This window comes from Saccoglossus kowalevskii, chromosome 22 (assembly GCF_978046115.1).
Source record: "Saccoglossus kowalevskii chromosome 22, keSacKowa6.1, whole genome shotgun sequence".
NCBI lineage: Eukaryota > Metazoa > Hemichordata > Enteropneusta > Harrimaniidae > Saccoglossus > Saccoglossus kowalevskii.
Genome location: NC_140662.1, coordinates 21,315,893 through 21,332,590, shown reverse-complemented (window position 1 = coordinate 21,332,590; position 16,698 = coordinate 21,315,893). Strand labels below are relative to the sequence as shown.

Genomic DNA, 16,698 nt, shown 5'->3' with positions numbered 1-16,698 from the left:
ATTCTATTGTGTGTGATTAATCTGGAGGGGCACTTTTAATCCTATTTTGGCCGGAGTTTTGGGGTTAAGGTAGAGTTGGTTTTAGGGTTTGGTTGTTTTGTAATTTTTCATGAATTATTCAATACCTCTTGACACTGAAATTATACTTCTGATACTTTATTATTTATATTCGCGATAATTATTCATGAGAAAATCTTAAAGCGTACGATTCATCGTTTGCTATTTATGAAAGCTAACACGTATTTAGCATTGTGCACTTGTAATTTTCCTATTATTGATTTTTTTCAGTTTTAGAGTTTTTATTCCTGGTATGATTAAGAAACACTCACTCAAAAGGCTTGGGTATCGGATATAACGTCACACTTTTCGTCGGAGACTTCTCAGACCAAAAACTGTGGCATTATATTCGAACACTTTCTCGTGGTGTTTCACGTCAATCATTTAAATCGTATTCAGTGAGAGGGTGAAAACATAATCCTAATTGTATATCCGAAATCAAATGTATATCTAATTATAATAATATACATCGAACATTGTACATTGGCAAATGGAAATTATTGTCAGAAATTATTCAAACATTACGATTCGGATATGTGATTAAATATGCCACACGATGCAGTGGTCAAAACCATGTTCAGATTGTTGTAAATACTTGGATATAATATTCCTTAAGATGTGTATTCAGTAAGATCATACTTTTAGGGATCATTTCTATAGTATGTATCACGATTCCATCACTGAAAAGTGACGAGAAACGCAAACCATAATGATGAGTTACAGTGTTCTCTTCTGAGCGTGAAAACGACCTATATTGTTGTTTCTATTGCAACTGATGTTGGTCAGTGATGAACGTTCCATTCCAAGCAATTGTCCATGGAGGAAGTGAACACATTCAGAGTGGTTTCCCTTTTTTTCTGTTAAATCAAAATAAACCATCATCATAATGTCATACTTTTCTATTGTGTGTGATTAATCTGGAGGGGCACTTTTAATCCTATTTTGGCCGGAGTTTTGGGGTTCAGGCTAGAGATGGTTTTAGGGTTTGGTTGTTTTGTAATTTTTCATGAATTATTCAATACCTCTTGACACAGAAATTATACTTCTGATACTTTATTATTTATATTCGCGATAATTATTCATGAGAAAATCTTAAAGCGTACGATTCATCGTTTGCTATTTATGAAAGCTAACACGTATTTAGCATTGTGCACTTGTAATTTTCTCATTATTGATTTTTTTCAGTTTTAGAGTTTTTATTCCTGGTATGATTAAGAAACACTCACTCAAAAGGCTTGGGTATCGGATATAACGTCACACTTTTCGTCGGAGACTTCTCAGACCAAAAAATGTGGCATTATATTCGAACACTTTCTCGTGGTGTTTCACGTCAGTAATTTAAATCGTATTCAGTGAGAGGCTGAAAACATAGTCCTAATTGTATATCCGAAATCAAATGTACATCTAATTATAATAATATACATCGAACATTGTATATTGGCAAATGGAAATTATTGTCAGAAATTATTCAAACATTACGATTCGGATATGTGATTAAATATGCCACACGATGCAGTGGTCAAAACCATGTTCAGATTGTTGTAAATACTTGGATATAATATTCCTTAAGATGTGTATTCAGTAAGATCATACTTTTAGGGATCATTTCTATAGTATGTATCACGATTCCATCACTGAAAAGTGACGAGAAACGCAAACCATAATGATGAGTTACAGTGTTCTCTTCTGAGCGTGAAAACGACCTATATTGTTGTTTCTATTGCAACTGATGTTGGTCATTGATGAACGTTCCATTCCAAGCAATTGTCCATGGAGGAAGTGAACACATTCAGAGTGGTTTCCCTTTTTTTCTGTTAAATCAAAATAAACCACCATCATAATGTCATACTATTCTATTGTGTGTGATTAATCTGGAGGGGCACTTTTAATCCTATTTTGGCCGGAGTTTTGGGGTTAAGGTAGAGTTGGTTTTAGGGTTTGGTTGTTTTGTAATTTTTCATGAATTATTCAATACCTCTTGACACTGAAATTATACTTCTGATACTTTATTATTTATATTCGCGATAATTATTCATGAGAAAATCTTAAAGCGTACGATTCATCGTTTGCTATTTATGAAAGCTAACACGTATTTAGCATTGTGCACTTGTAATTTTCCTATTATTGATTTTTTTCAGTTTTAGAGTTTTTATTCCTGGTATGATTAAGAAACACTCACTCAAAAGGCTTGGGTATCGGATATAACGTCACACTTTTCGTCGGAGACTTCTCAGACCAAAAACTGTGGCATTATATTCGAACACTTTCTCGTGGTGTTTCACGTCAATCATTTAAATCGTATTCAGTGAGAGGGTGAAAACATAATCCTAATTGTATATCCGAAATCAAATGTATATCTAATTATAATAATATACATCGAACATTGTACATTGGCAAATGGAAATTATTGTCAGAAATTATTCAAACATTACGATTCGGATATGTGATTAAATATGCCACACGATGCAGTGGTCAAAACCATGTTCAGATTGTTGTAAATACTTGGATATAATATTCCTTAAGATGTGTATTCAGTAAGATCATACTTTTAGGGATCATTTCTATAGTATGTATCACGATTCCATCACTGAAAAGTGACGAGAAACGCAAACCATAATGATGAGTTACAGTGTTCTCTTCTGAGCGTGAAAACGACCTATATTGTTGTTTCTATTGCAACTGATGTTGGTCAGTGATGAACGTTCCATTCCAAGCAATTGTCCATGGAGGAAGTGAACACATTCAGAGTGGTTTCCCTTTTTTTCTGTTAAATCAAAATAAACCATCATCATAATGTCATACTTTTCTATTGTGTGTGATTAATCTGGAGGGGCACTTTTAATCCTATTTTGGCCGGAGTTTTGGGGTTCAGGCTAGAGATGGTTTTAGGGTTTGGTTGTTTTGTAATTTTTCATGAATTATTCAATACCTCTTGACACAGAAATTATACTTCTGATACTTTATTATTTATATTCGCGATAATTATTCATGAGAAAATCTTAAAGCGTACGATTCATCGTTTGCTATTTATGAAAGCTAACACGTATTTAGCATTGTGCACTTGTAATTTTCTCATTATTGATTTTTTTCAGTTTTAGAGTTTTTATTCCTGGTATGATTAAGAAACACTCACTCAAAAGGCTTGGGTATCGGATATAACGTCACACTTTTCGTCGGAGACTTCTCAGACCAAAAAATGTGGCATTATATTCGAACACTTTCTCGTGGTGTTTCACGTCAGTAATTTAAATCGTATTCAGTGAGAGGCTGAAAACATAGTCCTAATTGTATATCCGAAATCAAATGTACATCTAATTATAATAATATACATCGAACATTGTATATTGGCAAATGGAAATTATTGTCAGAAATTATTCAAACATTACGATTCGGATATGTGATTAAATATGCCACACGATGCAGTGGTCAAAACCATGTTCAGATTGTTGTAAATACTTGGATATAATATTCCTTAAGATGTGTATTCAGTAAGATCATACTTTTAGGGATCATTTCTATAGTATGTATCACGATTCCATCACTGAAAAGTGACGAGAAACGCAAACCATAATGATGAGTTACAGTGTTCTCTTCTGAGCGTGAAAACGACCTATATTGTTGTTTCTATTGCAACTGATGTTGGTCATTGATGAACGTTCCATTCCAAGCAATTGTTCATGGAGGAAGTGAACACATTCAGAGTGGTTTCCCTTTTTTTCTGTTAAATCAAAATAAACCACCATCATAATGTCATACTATTCTATTGTGTGTGATTAATCTGGAGGGGCACTTTTAATCCTATTTTGGCCGGAGTTTTGGGGTTAAGGTAGAGTTGGTTTTAGGGTTTGGTTGTTTTGTAATTTTTCATGAATTATTCAATACCTCTTGACACTGAAATTATACTTCTGATACTTTATTATTTATATTCGCGATAATTATTCATGAGAAAATCTTAAAGCGTACGATTCATCGTTTGCTATTTATGAAAGCTAACACGTATTTAGCATTGTGCACTTGTAATTTTCCTATTATTGATTTTTTTCAGTTTTAGAGTTTCTATTCCTGGTATGATTAAGAAACACTCACTCAAAAGGCTTGGGTATCGGATATAACGTCACACTTTTCGTCGGAGACTTCTCAGACCAAAAACTGTGGCATTATATTCGAACACTTTCTCGTGGTGTTTCACGTCAATCATTTAAATCGTATTCAGGGAGAGGGTGAAAACATAATCCTAATTGTATATCCGAAATCAAATGTATATCTAATTATAATAATATACATCGAACATTGTACATTGGCAAATGGAAATTATTGTCAGAAATTATTCAAACATTACGATTCGGATATGTGATTAAATATGCCACACGATGCAGTGGTCAAAACCATGTTCAGATTGTTGTAAATACTTGGATATAATATTCCTTAAGATGTGTATTCAGTAAGATCATACTTTTAGGGATCATTTCTATAGTATGTATCACGATTCCATCACTGAAAAGTGACGAGAAACGCAAACCATAATGATGAGTTACAGTGTTCTCTTCTGAGCGTGAAAACGACCTATATTGTTGTTTCTATTGCAACTGATGTTGGTCATTGATGAACGTTCCATTCCAAGCAATTGTCCATGGAGGAAGTGAACACATTCAGAGTGGTTTCCCTTTTTTTCTGTTAAATCAAAATAAACCACCATCATAATGTCATACTATTCTATTGTGTGTGATTAATCTGGAGGGGCACTTTTAATCCTATTTTGGCCGGAGTTTTGGGGTTAAGGTAGAGTTGGTTTTAGGGTTTGGTTGTTTTGTAATTTTTCATGAATTATTCAATACCTCTTGACACTGAAATTATACTTCTGATACTTTATTATTTATATTCGCGATAATTATTCATGAGAAAATCTTAAAGCGTACGATTCATCGTTTGCTATTTATGAAAGCTAACACGTATTTAGCATTGTGCACTTGTAATTTTCCTATTATTGATTTTTTTCAGTTTTAGAGTTTTTATTCCTGGTATGATTAAGAAACACTCACTCAAAAGGCTTGGGTATCGGATATAACGTCACACTTTTCGTCGGAGACTTCTCAGACCAAAAACTGTGGCATTATATTCGAACACTTTCTCGTGGTGTTTCACGTCAATCATTTAAATCGTATTCAGTGAGAGGGTGAAAACATAATCCTAATTGTATATCCGAAATCAAATGTATATCTAATTATAATAATATACATCGAACATTGTACATTGGCAAATGGAAATTATTGTCAGAAATTATTCAAACATCACGATTCGGATATGTGATTAAATATGCCACACGATGCAGTGGTCAAAACCATGTTCAGATTGTTGTAAATACTTGGATATAATATTCCTTAAGATGTGTATTCAGTAAGATCATACTTTTAGGGATCATTTCTATAGTATGTATCACGATTCCATCACTGAAAAGTGACGAGAAACGCAAACCATAATGATGAGTTACAGTGTTCTCTTCTGAGCGTGAAAACGACCTATATTGTTGTTTCTATTGCAACTGATGTTGGTCAGTGATGAACGTTCCATTCCAAGCAATTGTCCATGGAGGAAGTGAACACATTCAGAGTGGTTTCCCTTTTTTTCTGTTAAATCAAAATAAACCATCATCATAATGTCATACTATTCTATTGTGTGTGATTAATCTGGAGGGGCACTTTTAATTCTATTTTGGCCGGAGTTTTGGGGTTCAGGCTAGAGATGGTTTTAGGGTTTGGTTGTTTTGTAATTTTTCATGAATTATTCAATACCTCTTGACACAGAAATTATACTTCTGATACTTTATTATTTATATTCGCGATAATTATTCATGAGAAAATCTTAAAGCGTACGATTCATCGTTTGCTATTTATGAAAGCTAACACGTATTTAGCATTGTGCACTTGTAATTTTCTCATTATTGATTTTTTTCAGTTTTAGAGTTTTTATTCCTGGTATGATTAAGAAACACTCACTCAAAAGGCTTGGGTATCGGATATAACGTCACACTTTTCGTCGGAGACTTCTCAGACCAAAAACTGTGGCATTATATTCGAACACTTTCTCGTGGTGTTTCACGTCAGTAATTTAAATCGTATTCAGTGAGAGGCTGAAAACATAGTCCTAATTGTATATCCGAAATCAAATGTACATCTAATTATAATAATATACATCGAACATTGTATATTGGCAAATGGAAATTATTGTCAGAAATTATTCAAACATTACGATTCGGATATGTGATTAAATATGCCACACGATGCAGTGGTCAAAACCATGTTCAGATTGTTGTAAATACTTGGATATAATATTCCTTAAGATGTGTATTCAGTAAGATCATACTTTTAGGGATCATTTCTATAGTATGTATCACGATTCCATCACTGAAAAGTGACGAGAAACGCAAACCATAATGATGAGTTACAGTGTTCTCTTCTGAGCGTGAAAACGACCTATATTGTTGTTTCTATTGCAACTGATGTTGGTCATTGATGAACGTTCCATTCCAAGCAATTGTTCATGGAGGAAGTGAACACATTCAGAGTGGTTTCCCTTTTTTTCTGTTAAATCAAAATAAACCACCATCATAATGTCATACTATTCTATTGTGTGTGATTAATCTGGAGGGGCACTTTTAATCCTATTTTGGCCGGAGTTTTGGGGTTAAGGTAGAGTTGGTTTTAGGGTTTGGTTGTTTTGTAATTTTTCATGAATTATTCAATACCTCTTGACACTGAAATTATACTTCTGATACTTTATTATTTATATTCGCGATAATTATTCATGAGAAAATCTTAAAGCGTACGATTCATCGTTTGCTATTTATGAAAGCTAACACGTATTTAGCATTGTGCACTTGTAATTTTCCTATTATTGATTTTTTTCAGTTTTAGAGTTTTTATTCCTGGTATGATTAAGAAACACTCACTCAAAAGGCTTGGGTATCGGATATAACGTCACACTTTTCGTCGGAGACTTCTCAGACCAAAAACTGTGGCATTATATTCGAACACTTTCTCGTGGTGTTTCACGTCAATCATTTAAATCGTATTCAGGGAGAGGGTGAAAACATAATCCTAATTGTATATCCGAAATCAAATGTATATCTAATTATAATAATATACATCGAACATTGTACATTGGCAAATGGAAATTATTGTCAGAAATTATTCAAACATTACGATTCGGATATGTGATTAAATATGCCACACGATGCAGTGGTCAAAACCATGTTCAGATTGTTGTAAATACTTGGATATAATATTCCTTAAGATGTGTATTCAGTAAGATCATACTTTTAGGGATCATTTCTATAGTATGTATCACGATTCCATCACTGAAAAGTGACGAGAAACGCAAACCATAATGATGAGTTACAGTGTTCTCTTCTGAGCGTGAAAACGACCTATATTGTTGTTTCTATTGCAACTGATGTTGGTCATTGATGAACGTTCCATTCCAAGCAATTGTCCATGGAGGAAGTGAACACATTCAGAGTGGTTTCCCTTTTTTTCTGTTAAATCAAAATAAACCACCATCATAATGTCATACTATTATATTGTGTGTGATTAATCTGGAGGGGCACTTTTAATCCTATTTTGGCCGGGGTTTTGGGGTTAAGGTAGAGTTGGTTTTAGGGTTTGGTTGTTTTGTAATTTTTCATGAATTATTCAATACCTCTTGACACTGAAATTATACTTCTGATACTTTATTATTTATATTCGCGATAATTATTCATGAGAAAATCTTAAAGCGTACGATTCATCGTTTGCTATTTATGAAAGCTAACACGTATTTAGCATTGTGCACTTGTAATTTTCCTATTATTGATTTTTTTCAGTTTTAGAGTTTTTATTCCTGGTATGATTAAGAAACACTCACTCAAAAGGCTTGGGTATCGGATATAACGTCACACTTTTCGTCGGAGACTTCTCAGACCAAAAACTGTGGCATTATATTCGAACACTTTCTCGTGGTGTTTCACGTCAATCATTTAAATCGTATTCAGTGAGAGGGTGAAAACATAATCCTAATTGTATATCCGAAATCAAATGTATATCTAATTATAATAATATACATCGAACATTGTACATTGGCAAATGGAAATTATTGTCAGAAATTATTCAAACATTACGATTCGGATATGTGATTAAATATGCCACACGATGCAGTGGTCAAAACCATGTTCAGATTGTTGTAAATACTTGGATATAATATTCCTTAAGATGTGTATTCAGTAAGATCATACTTTTAGGGATCATTTCTATAGTATGTATCACGATTCCATCACTGAAAAGTGACGAGAAACGCAAACCATAATGATGAGTTACAGTGTTCTCTTCTGAGCGTGAAAACGACCTATATTGTTGTTTCTATTGCAACTGATGTTGGTCAGTGATGAACGTTCCATTCCAAGCAATTGTCCATGGAGGAAGTGAACACATTCAGAGTGGTTTCCCTTTTTTTCTGTTAAATCAAAATAAACCATCATCATAATGTCATACTTTTCTATTGTGTGTGATTAATCTGGAGGGGCACTTTTAATCCTATTTTGGCCGGAGTTTTGGGGTTCAGGCTAGAGATGGTTTTAGGGTTTGGTTGTTTTGTAATTTTTCATGAATTATTCAATACCTCTTGACACAGAAATTATACTTCTGATACTTTATTATTTATATTCGCGATAATTATTCATGAGAAAATCTTAAAGCGTACGATTCATCGTTTGCTATTTATGAAAGCGAACACGTATTTAGCATTGTGCACTTGTAATTTTCTCATTATTGATTTTTTTCAGTTTTAGAGTTTTTATTCCTGGTATGATTAAGAAACACTCACTCAAAAGGCTTGGGTATCGGATATAACGTCACACTTTTCGTCGGAGACTTCTCAGACCAAAAAATGTGGCATTATATTCGAACACTTTCTCGTGGTGTTTCACGTCAGTAATTTAAATCGTATTCAGTGAGAGGCTGAAAACATAGTCCTAATTGTATATCCGAAATCAAATGTACATCTAATTATAATAATATACATCGAACATTGTATATTGGTAAATGTAAATTATTGTCAGAAATTATTCAAACATTACGATTCGGATATGTAATTAAATATGCCCCATGATGCAGTGGTCAAAACCGTGTTCAGGTTGTTGTAAATACTTGGATATAATATTCCTTAAGATGTGTATCCAGTAAGATCATACTTTTAGGGATCATTTCTATAGTATGTATCACGATTCCATCACTGAAAAGTGACGAGAAACGCAAACCACAATGATGAGTTACAGTGTTCTCTTCTGAGCGTGAAAACGACCTATATTGTTGTTTCTATTGCAACTGATGTTGGTCATTGATGAACGTTCCATTCCAAGCAATTGTCCATGGAGGAAGTGAACACATTCTGAGTGGTTTCCATTTTTTCTGTTAAATCAAAATAAACCACCATCAATAATGTCATACTATTCTATTGTGTGTGATTAATCTGGAGGGGCACTTTTAATCCTATTTTGGCCGGAGTTTTGGGGTTTAGGTTAGAGTTGGTTTTAGGGTTTGGTTGTTTTGTAATTTTTCATGAATTATTCAATACCTCTTGACACAGAAATTATACTTCTGATACCTTATTATTTATATTCGCGATAATTATTCATGAGAAAATCTTAAAGCGTACGATTCATCGTTTGCTATTTATGAAAGCTAACACGTATTTAGCATTGTGCACTTGTAATTTTCCCATTATTGATTTTTTTCAGTTTTAGAGTTTTTATTCCTGGTATGATTAAGAAACACTCACTCAAAAGGCTTGGGTATCGGATATAACGTCACACTTTTCGTCGGAGACTTCTCAGACCAAAAACTGTGGCATTATATTCGAACACTTTCTCGTGGTGTTTCACGTCAATCATTTAAATCGTATTCAGTGAGAGGGTGAAAACATAATCCTAATTGTATATCCGAAATCAAATGTATATCTAATTATAATAATATACATCGAACATTGTACATTGGCAAATGGAAATTATTGTCAGAAATTATTCAAACATTACGATTCGGATATGTGATTAAATATGCCACACGATGCAGTGGTCAAAACCATGTTCAGATTGTTGTAAATACTTGGATATAATATTCCTTAAGATGTGTATTCAGTAAGATCATACTTTTAGGGATCATTTCTATAGTATGTATCACGATTCCATCACTGAAAAGTGACGAGAAACGCAAACCATAATGATGAGTTACAGTGTTCTCTTCTGAGCGTGAAAACGACCTATATTGTTGTTTCTATTGCAACTGATGTTGGTCAGTGATGAACGTTCCATTCCAAGCAATTGTCCATGGAGGAAGTGAACACATTCAGAGTGGTTTCCCTTTTTTTCTGTTAAATCAAAATAAACCATCATCATAATGTCATACTTTTCTATTGTGTGTGATTAATCTGGAGGGGCACTTTTAATCCTATTTTGGCCGGAGTTTTGGGGTTCAGGCTAGAGATGGTTTTAGGGTTTGGTTGTTTTGTAATTTTTCATGAATTATTCAATACCTCTTGACACAGAAATTATACTTCTGATACTTTATTATTTATATTCGCAATAATTATTCATGAGAAAATCTTAAAGCGTACGATTCATCGTTTGCTATTTATGAAAGCTAACACGTATTTAGCATTGTGCACTTGTAATTTTCCCATTATTGATTTTTTTTTCAGTTTTAGAGTTTTTATTCCTGGTATGATTAAGAAACACTCACTCAAAAGGCTTGGGTATCGGATATAACGTCACACTTTTCGTCGGAGACTTCTCAGACCAAAAACTGTGGCATTATATTCGAACACTTTCTCGTGGTGTTTCACGTCAGTAATTTAAATCGTATTCAGTGAGAGGCTGAAAACATAATCCTAATTGTATATCCGAAATCAAATGTACATCTAATTATAATAATATACAGCGAACATTGTATATTGGTAAATGTAAATTATTGTCAGAAATTATTCAAACATTACGATTCGGATATGTAATTAAATATGCCCCATGATGCAGTGGTCAAAACCGTGTTCAGATTGTTGTAAATACTTGGATATAATATTCCTTAAGATGTGTATCCAGTAAGATCATACTTTTAGGGATCATTTCTATAGTATGTATCACGATTCCATCACTGAAAAGTGACGAGAAACGCAAACCACAATGATGAGTTACAGTGTTCCCTTCTGAGCGTGAAAACGACCTATATTGTTGTTTCTATTGCAACTGATGTTGGTCATTGATGAACGTTCCATTCCAAGCAATTGTCCATGGAGGAAGTGAACACATTCTGAGTGGTTTCCCTTTTTTCTGTTAAATCAAAATAAACCACCATCAATAATGTCATACTATTCTATTGTGTGTGACTAATCTGGAGGGGCACTTTTCATCCTATTTTGGCCGGAGTTTTGGGGTTTAGGTTAGAGTTGGTTTTAGGGTTTGGTTGTTTTGTAATTTTTCATGAATTATTCAATACCTCTTGACACTGAAATTATACTTCTGATACTTTATTGTTTATATTCGCGATAATTATTCATGAGAAAATCTTAAAGCGTATGATTCATCGTTTGCTATTTATGAAAGCTAACACGTATTTAGCATTGTGCACTTGTAATTTTCCTATTATTGATTTTTTTCAGTTTTAGAGTTTTTATTCCTGGTATGATTAAGAAACACTCACTCAAAAGGCTTGGGTATCGGATATAACGTCACACTTTTCGTCGGAGACTTCTCAGACCAAAAATTGTGGCATTATATTCGAACACTTTCTCGTGGTGTTTCACGTCAATCATTTAATTCGTATTCAGTGAGAGGGTGAAAACATAATCCTAATTGTATATCCGAAATCAAATGTATATCTAATTATAATAATATACATCGAACATTGTATATTGGCAAATGTAAATTATTGTCAGAAATTATTCAAACATTACGATTCGGATATGTGATTAAATATGCCACACGATGCAGTGGTCAAAACCATGTTCAGATTGTTGTAAATACTTGGATATAATATTCCTTAAGATGTGTTTTCACTAAGATCATACTTTTAGGGATCATTTCTATAGTATGTATCACGATTCCATCACTGAAAAGTGACGAGAAACGCAAACCATAATGATGAGTTACAGTGTTCTCTTCTGAGCGTGAAAACGACCTATATTGTTGTTTCTATTGCAACTGATGTTGGTCATTGATGAACGTTCCATTCCAAGCAATTGTCCATGGAGGAAGTGAACACATTCTGAGTGGTTTCCCTTTTTTCTGTTAAATCAAAATAAACCACCATCAATAATGTCATACTATTCTATTGTGTGTGACTAATCTGGAGGGGCACTTTTCATCCTATTTTGGCCGGAGTTTTGGGGTTTAGGTTAGAGTTGGTTTTAGGGTTTGGTTGTTTTGTAATTTTTCATGAATTATTCAATACCTCTTGACACTGAAATTATACTTCTGATACTTTATTGTTTATATTCGCGATAATTATTCATGAGAAAATCTTAAAGCGTATGATTCATCGTTTGCTATTTATGAAAGCTAACACGTATTTAGCATTGTGCACTTGTAATTTTCCTATTATTGATTTTTTTCAGTTTTAGAGTTTTTATTCCTGGTATGATTAAGAAACACTCACTCAAAAGGCTTGGGTATCGGATATAACGTCACACTTTTCGTCGGAGACTTCTCAGACCAAAAATTGTGGCATTATATTCGAACACTTTCTCGTGGTGTTTCACGTCAATCATTTAATTCGTATTCAGTGAGAGGGTGAAAACATAATCCTAATTGTATATCCGAAATCAAATGTATATCTAATTATAATAATATACATCGAACATTGTATATTGGCAAATGTAAATTATTGTCAGAAATTATTCAAACATTACGATTCGGATATGTGATTAAATATGCCACACGATGCAGTGGTCAAAACCATGTTCAGATTGTTGTAAATACTTGGATATAATATTCCTTAAGATGTGTTTTCACTAAGATCATACTTTTAGGGATCATTTCTATAGTATGTATCACGATTCCATCACTGAAAAGTGACGAGAAACGCAAACCATAATGATGAGTTACAGTGTTCTCTTCTGAGCGTGAAAACGACCTATATTGTTGTTTCTATTGCAACTGATGTTGGTCAGTGATGAACGTTCCATTCCAAGCAATTGTCCATGGAGGAAGTGAACACATTCAGAGTGCTTTCCCTTTTTTTCTGTTAAATCAAAATAAACCATCATCATAATGTCATACTATTCTATTGTGTGTGATTAATCTGGAGTGGCACTTTTAATCCTATTTTGGCCGGAGTTTTGGGGTTCAGGCTAGAGATGGTTTTAGGGTTTGGTTGTTTTGTAATTTTTCATGAATTATTCAATACCTCTTGACACAGAAATTATACTTCTGATACTTTATTATTTATATTCGCAATAATTATTCATGAGAAAATCTTAAAGCGTACGATTCATCGTTTGCTATTTATGAAAGCTAACACGTATTTAGCATTGTGCACTTGTAATTTTCCCATTATTGATTTTTTTCAGTTTTAGAGTTTTTATTCCTGGTATGATTAAGAAACACTCACTCAAAAGGCTTGGGTATCGGATATAACGTCACACTTTTCGTCGGAGACTTCTCAGACCAAAAACTGTGGCATTATATTCGAACACGTTCTCGTGGTGTTTCATGTCAATCATTTAAATCGTATTCAGTGAAAGGCTGAAAACATAATCCTAATTGTATATCCGAAATCAAATGTATATCTAATTATAATAATATACATCGAACATTGTATATTGGCAAATGTAAATTATTGTCAGAAATTATTCAAACATTACGATTCGGATATGTGATTAAATATGCCACACGATGCAGTGGTCAAAACCATGTTCAGATTGTTGTAAATACTTGGATATAATATTCCTTAAGATGTGTATTCAGTAAGATCACACTTTTAGGGATAATTTCTATAGTATGTATCACGATTCCATCACTGAAAAGTGACGAGAAACGCAAACCATAATGATGAGTCACAGTGTTCGCTTCTGAGCGTGAAAACGACCTATATTGTTGTTTCTATTGCAACTGATGTTGGTCATTGATGAACGTTCCATTCCAAGCAATTGTCCATGGAGGAAGTGAACACATTCAGAGTGGTTTCCCTTTTTTTCTGTTAAATCAAAATAAACCACCATCATAATGTCATACTATTCTATTGTGTGTGATTAATCTGGAGGGGCACTTTTAATCCTATTTTGGCCGGAGTTTTTGGGGTTAAGGTAGAGTTGGTTTTAGGGTTTGGTTGTTTTGTAATTTTTCATGAATTATTCAATACCTCTTGACACTGAAATTATACTTCTGATACTTTATTATTTATATTCGCGATAATTATTCATGAGAAAATCTTAAAGCGTACGATTCATCGTTTGCTATTTATGAAAGCTAACACGTATTTAGCATTGTGTACTTGTAATTTTCCTATTATTGATTTTTTTCAGTTTTAGAGTTTTTATTCCTGGTATGATTAAGAAACACTCACTCAAAAGGCTTGGGTATCGGATATAACGTCACACTTTTCGTCGGAGACTTCTCAGACCAAAAACTGTGGCATTATATTCGAACACTTTCTCGTGGTGTTTCACGTCAATCATATAAATCGTATTCAGTGAGAGGGTGAAAACATAATCCTAATTGTATATCCGAAATCAAATGTATATCTAATTATAATAATATACATCGAACATTGTATATTGGCAAATGGAAATTATTGTCAGAAATTATTCAAACATTACGATTCGGATATGTGATTAAATATGCCACACGATGCAGTGGTCAAAACCATGTTCAGATTGTTGTAAATACTTGGATATAATATTCCTTAAGATGTGTATTCAGTAAGATCATACTTTTAGGGATCATTTCTATAGTATGTATCACGATTCCATCACTGAAAAGTGACGAGAAACGCAAACCATAATGATGAGTTACAGTGTTCTCTTCTGAGCGTGAAAACGACCTATATTGTTGTTTCTATTGCAACTGATGTTGGTCAGTGATGAACGTTCCATTCCAAGCAATTGTCCATGGAGGAAGTGAACACATTCAGAGTGGTTTCCCTTTTTTTCTGTTAAATCAAAATAAACCATCATCATAATGTCATACTATTCTATTGTGTGTGATTAATCTGGAGGGGCACTTTTAATCCTATTTTGGCCGGAGTTTTGGGGTTCAGGCTAGAGATGGTTTTAGGGTTTGGTTGTTTTGTAATTTTTCATGAATTATTCAATACCTCTTGACACAGAAATTATACTTCTGATACTTTATTATTTATATTCGCGATAATTATTCATGAGAAAATCTTAAAGCGTACGATTCATCGTTTGCTATTTATGAAAGCTAACACGTATTTAGCATTGTGCACTTGTAATTTTCCTATTATTGATTTTTTTCAGTTTTAGAGTTTTTATTCCTTGTATGATTAAGAAACACTCACTCAAAAGGCTTGGGTATCGGATATAACGTCACACTTTTCGTCGGAGACTTCTCAGACCAAAAACTGTGGCATTATATTCGAACACTTTCTATTGGTGTTTCACGTCAATCATTTAAATCGTATTCAGTGAGAGGGTGAAAACATAATCCTAATTGTATATCCGAAATCAAATGTATATCTAATTATAATAATATACATCGAACATTGTATATTGGCAAATGTAAATTATTGTCAGAAATTATTCAAACATTACGATTCGGATATGTGATTAAATATGCCACACGATGCAGTGGTCAAAACCATGTTCAGATTGTTGTAAATACTTGGATATAATATTCCTTAAGATGTGTTTTCACTAAGATCATACTTTTAGGGATCATTTCTATAGTATGTATCACGATTCCATCACTGAAAAGTGACGAGAAACGCAAACCATAATGATGAGTTACAGTGTTCTCTTCTGAGCGTGAAAACGACCTATATTGTTGTTTCTATTGCAACTGATGTTGGTCAGTGATGAACGTTCCATTCCAAGCAATTGTCCATGGAGGAAGTGAACACATTCAGAGTGGTTTCCCTTTTTTTCTGTTAAATCAAAATAAACCATCATCATAGTGTCATACTATTCTATTGTGTGTGATTAATCTGGAGTGGCACTTTTAATCCTATTTTGGCCGGAGTTTTGGGGTTCAGGCTAGAGATGGTTTTAGGGTTTGGTTGTTTTGTAATTTTTCATGAATTATTCAATACTCTTGACACAGAAATTATACTTCTGATACTTTATTATTTATATTCGCGATAATTATTCATGCGAAAATCTTAAAGCGTACGATTCATCGTTTGCTATTTATGAAAGCTAACACGTATTTAGCATTGTGCACTTGTAATTTTCTCATTATTGATTTTTTTCAGTTTTAGAGTTTTTATTCCTGGTATGATTAAGAAACACTCACTCAAAAGGCTTGGGTATCGGATATAACGTCACACTTTTCGTCGGAGACTTCTCAGACCAAAAACTGTGGCATTATATTCGAACACTTTCTCGTGGTGTTTCACGTCAATCATTTAAATCGTATTCAGTGAGAGGGTGAAAACATAATCCTAATTG

At 33.4% G+C, this 16,698-nt stretch overlaps 17 non-coding genes across 17 annotated transcripts; all 17 read left to right on the top strand.

The window, feature by feature from the left end:
- Nucleotides 1–686: 686 nt before the first annotated feature.
- Nucleotides 687–902, top strand: LOC146729155 (small nucleolar RNA U3). Its single transcript, XR_014928561.1, has one exon. It is a non-coding gene; the product is annotated as a small nucleolar RNA U3 (small nucleolar RNA).
- A 738-nt stretch (nt 903–1,640) lies between these two features.
- On the top strand, nt 1,641–1,856 carry LOC144343615 (small nucleolar RNA U3). The gene has a single exon (XR_013418993.2). It is a non-coding gene; the product is annotated as a small nucleolar RNA U3 (small nucleolar RNA).
- Nucleotides 1,857–2,593: 737 nt separating this feature from the next.
- Nucleotides 2,594–2,809, top strand: LOC146729154 (small nucleolar RNA U3). The gene has a single exon (XR_014928560.1). It is a non-coding gene; the product is annotated as a small nucleolar RNA U3 (small nucleolar RNA).
- A 738-nt stretch (nt 2,810–3,547) lies between these two features.
- LOC146729153 (small nucleolar RNA U3) lies at nt 3,548–3,763 on the top strand. Its single transcript, XR_014928538.1, has one exon. It is a non-coding gene; the product is annotated as a small nucleolar RNA U3 (small nucleolar RNA).
- Nucleotides 3,764–4,500: 737 nt separating this feature from the next.
- On the top strand, nt 4,501–4,716 carry LOC144343620 (small nucleolar RNA U3). The gene has a single exon (XR_013418998.2). It is a non-coding gene; the product is annotated as a small nucleolar RNA U3 (small nucleolar RNA).
- Nucleotides 4,717–5,453: 737 nt separating this feature from the next.
- Nucleotides 5,454–5,669, top strand: LOC146729152 (small nucleolar RNA U3). The gene has a single exon (XR_014928559.1). It is a non-coding gene; the product is annotated as a small nucleolar RNA U3 (small nucleolar RNA).
- A 738-nt stretch (nt 5,670–6,407) lies between these two features.
- LOC144343624 (small nucleolar RNA U3) lies at nt 6,408–6,623 on the top strand. Its single transcript, XR_013419001.2, has one exon. It is a non-coding gene; the product is annotated as a small nucleolar RNA U3 (small nucleolar RNA).
- A 737-nt stretch (nt 6,624–7,360) lies between these two features.
- Nucleotides 7,361–7,576, top strand: LOC144343649 (small nucleolar RNA U3). The gene has a single exon (XR_013419023.1). It is a non-coding gene; the product is annotated as a small nucleolar RNA U3 (small nucleolar RNA).
- Nucleotides 7,577–8,313: 737 nt separating this feature from the next.
- On the top strand, nt 8,314–8,529 carry LOC146729151 (small nucleolar RNA U3). The gene has a single exon (XR_014928558.1). It is a non-coding gene; the product is annotated as a small nucleolar RNA U3 (small nucleolar RNA).
- Nucleotides 8,530–9,267: 738 nt separating this feature from the next.
- LOC146729150 (small nucleolar RNA U3) lies at nt 9,268–9,483 on the top strand. The gene has a single exon (XR_014928527.1). It is a non-coding gene; the product is annotated as a small nucleolar RNA U3 (small nucleolar RNA).
- Nucleotides 9,484–10,221: 738 nt separating this feature from the next.
- LOC144343626 (small nucleolar RNA U3) lies at nt 10,222–10,437 on the top strand. The gene has a single exon (XR_013419003.2). It is a non-coding gene; the product is annotated as a small nucleolar RNA U3 (small nucleolar RNA).
- Nucleotides 10,438–11,177: 740 nt separating this feature from the next.
- On the top strand, nt 11,178–11,393 carry LOC144343629 (small nucleolar RNA U3). Its single transcript, XR_013419006.2, has one exon. It is a non-coding gene; the product is annotated as a small nucleolar RNA U3 (small nucleolar RNA).
- A 738-nt stretch (nt 11,394–12,131) lies between these two features.
- On the top strand, nt 12,132–12,347 carry LOC146729149 (small nucleolar RNA U3). Its single transcript, XR_014928532.1, has one exon. It is a non-coding gene; the product is annotated as a small nucleolar RNA U3 (small nucleolar RNA).
- Nucleotides 12,348–13,085: 738 nt separating this feature from the next.
- On the top strand, nt 13,086–13,301 carry LOC146729148 (small nucleolar RNA U3). The gene has a single exon (XR_014928587.1). It is a non-coding gene; the product is annotated as a small nucleolar RNA U3 (small nucleolar RNA).
- A 738-nt stretch (nt 13,302–14,039) lies between these two features.
- Nucleotides 14,040–14,255, top strand: LOC146729147 (small nucleolar RNA U3). The gene has a single exon (XR_014928582.1). It is a non-coding gene; the product is annotated as a small nucleolar RNA U3 (small nucleolar RNA).
- Nucleotides 14,256–14,993: 738 nt separating this feature from the next.
- Nucleotides 14,994–15,209, top strand: LOC146729146 (small nucleolar RNA U3). The gene has a single exon (XR_014928556.1). It is a non-coding gene; the product is annotated as a small nucleolar RNA U3 (small nucleolar RNA).
- A 738-nt stretch (nt 15,210–15,947) lies between these two features.
- Nucleotides 15,948–16,163, top strand: LOC146729145 (small nucleolar RNA U3). The gene has a single exon (XR_014928555.1). It is a non-coding gene; the product is annotated as a small nucleolar RNA U3 (small nucleolar RNA).
- The last annotated feature ends 535 nt before the right edge of the window (nt 16,164–16,698 follow it).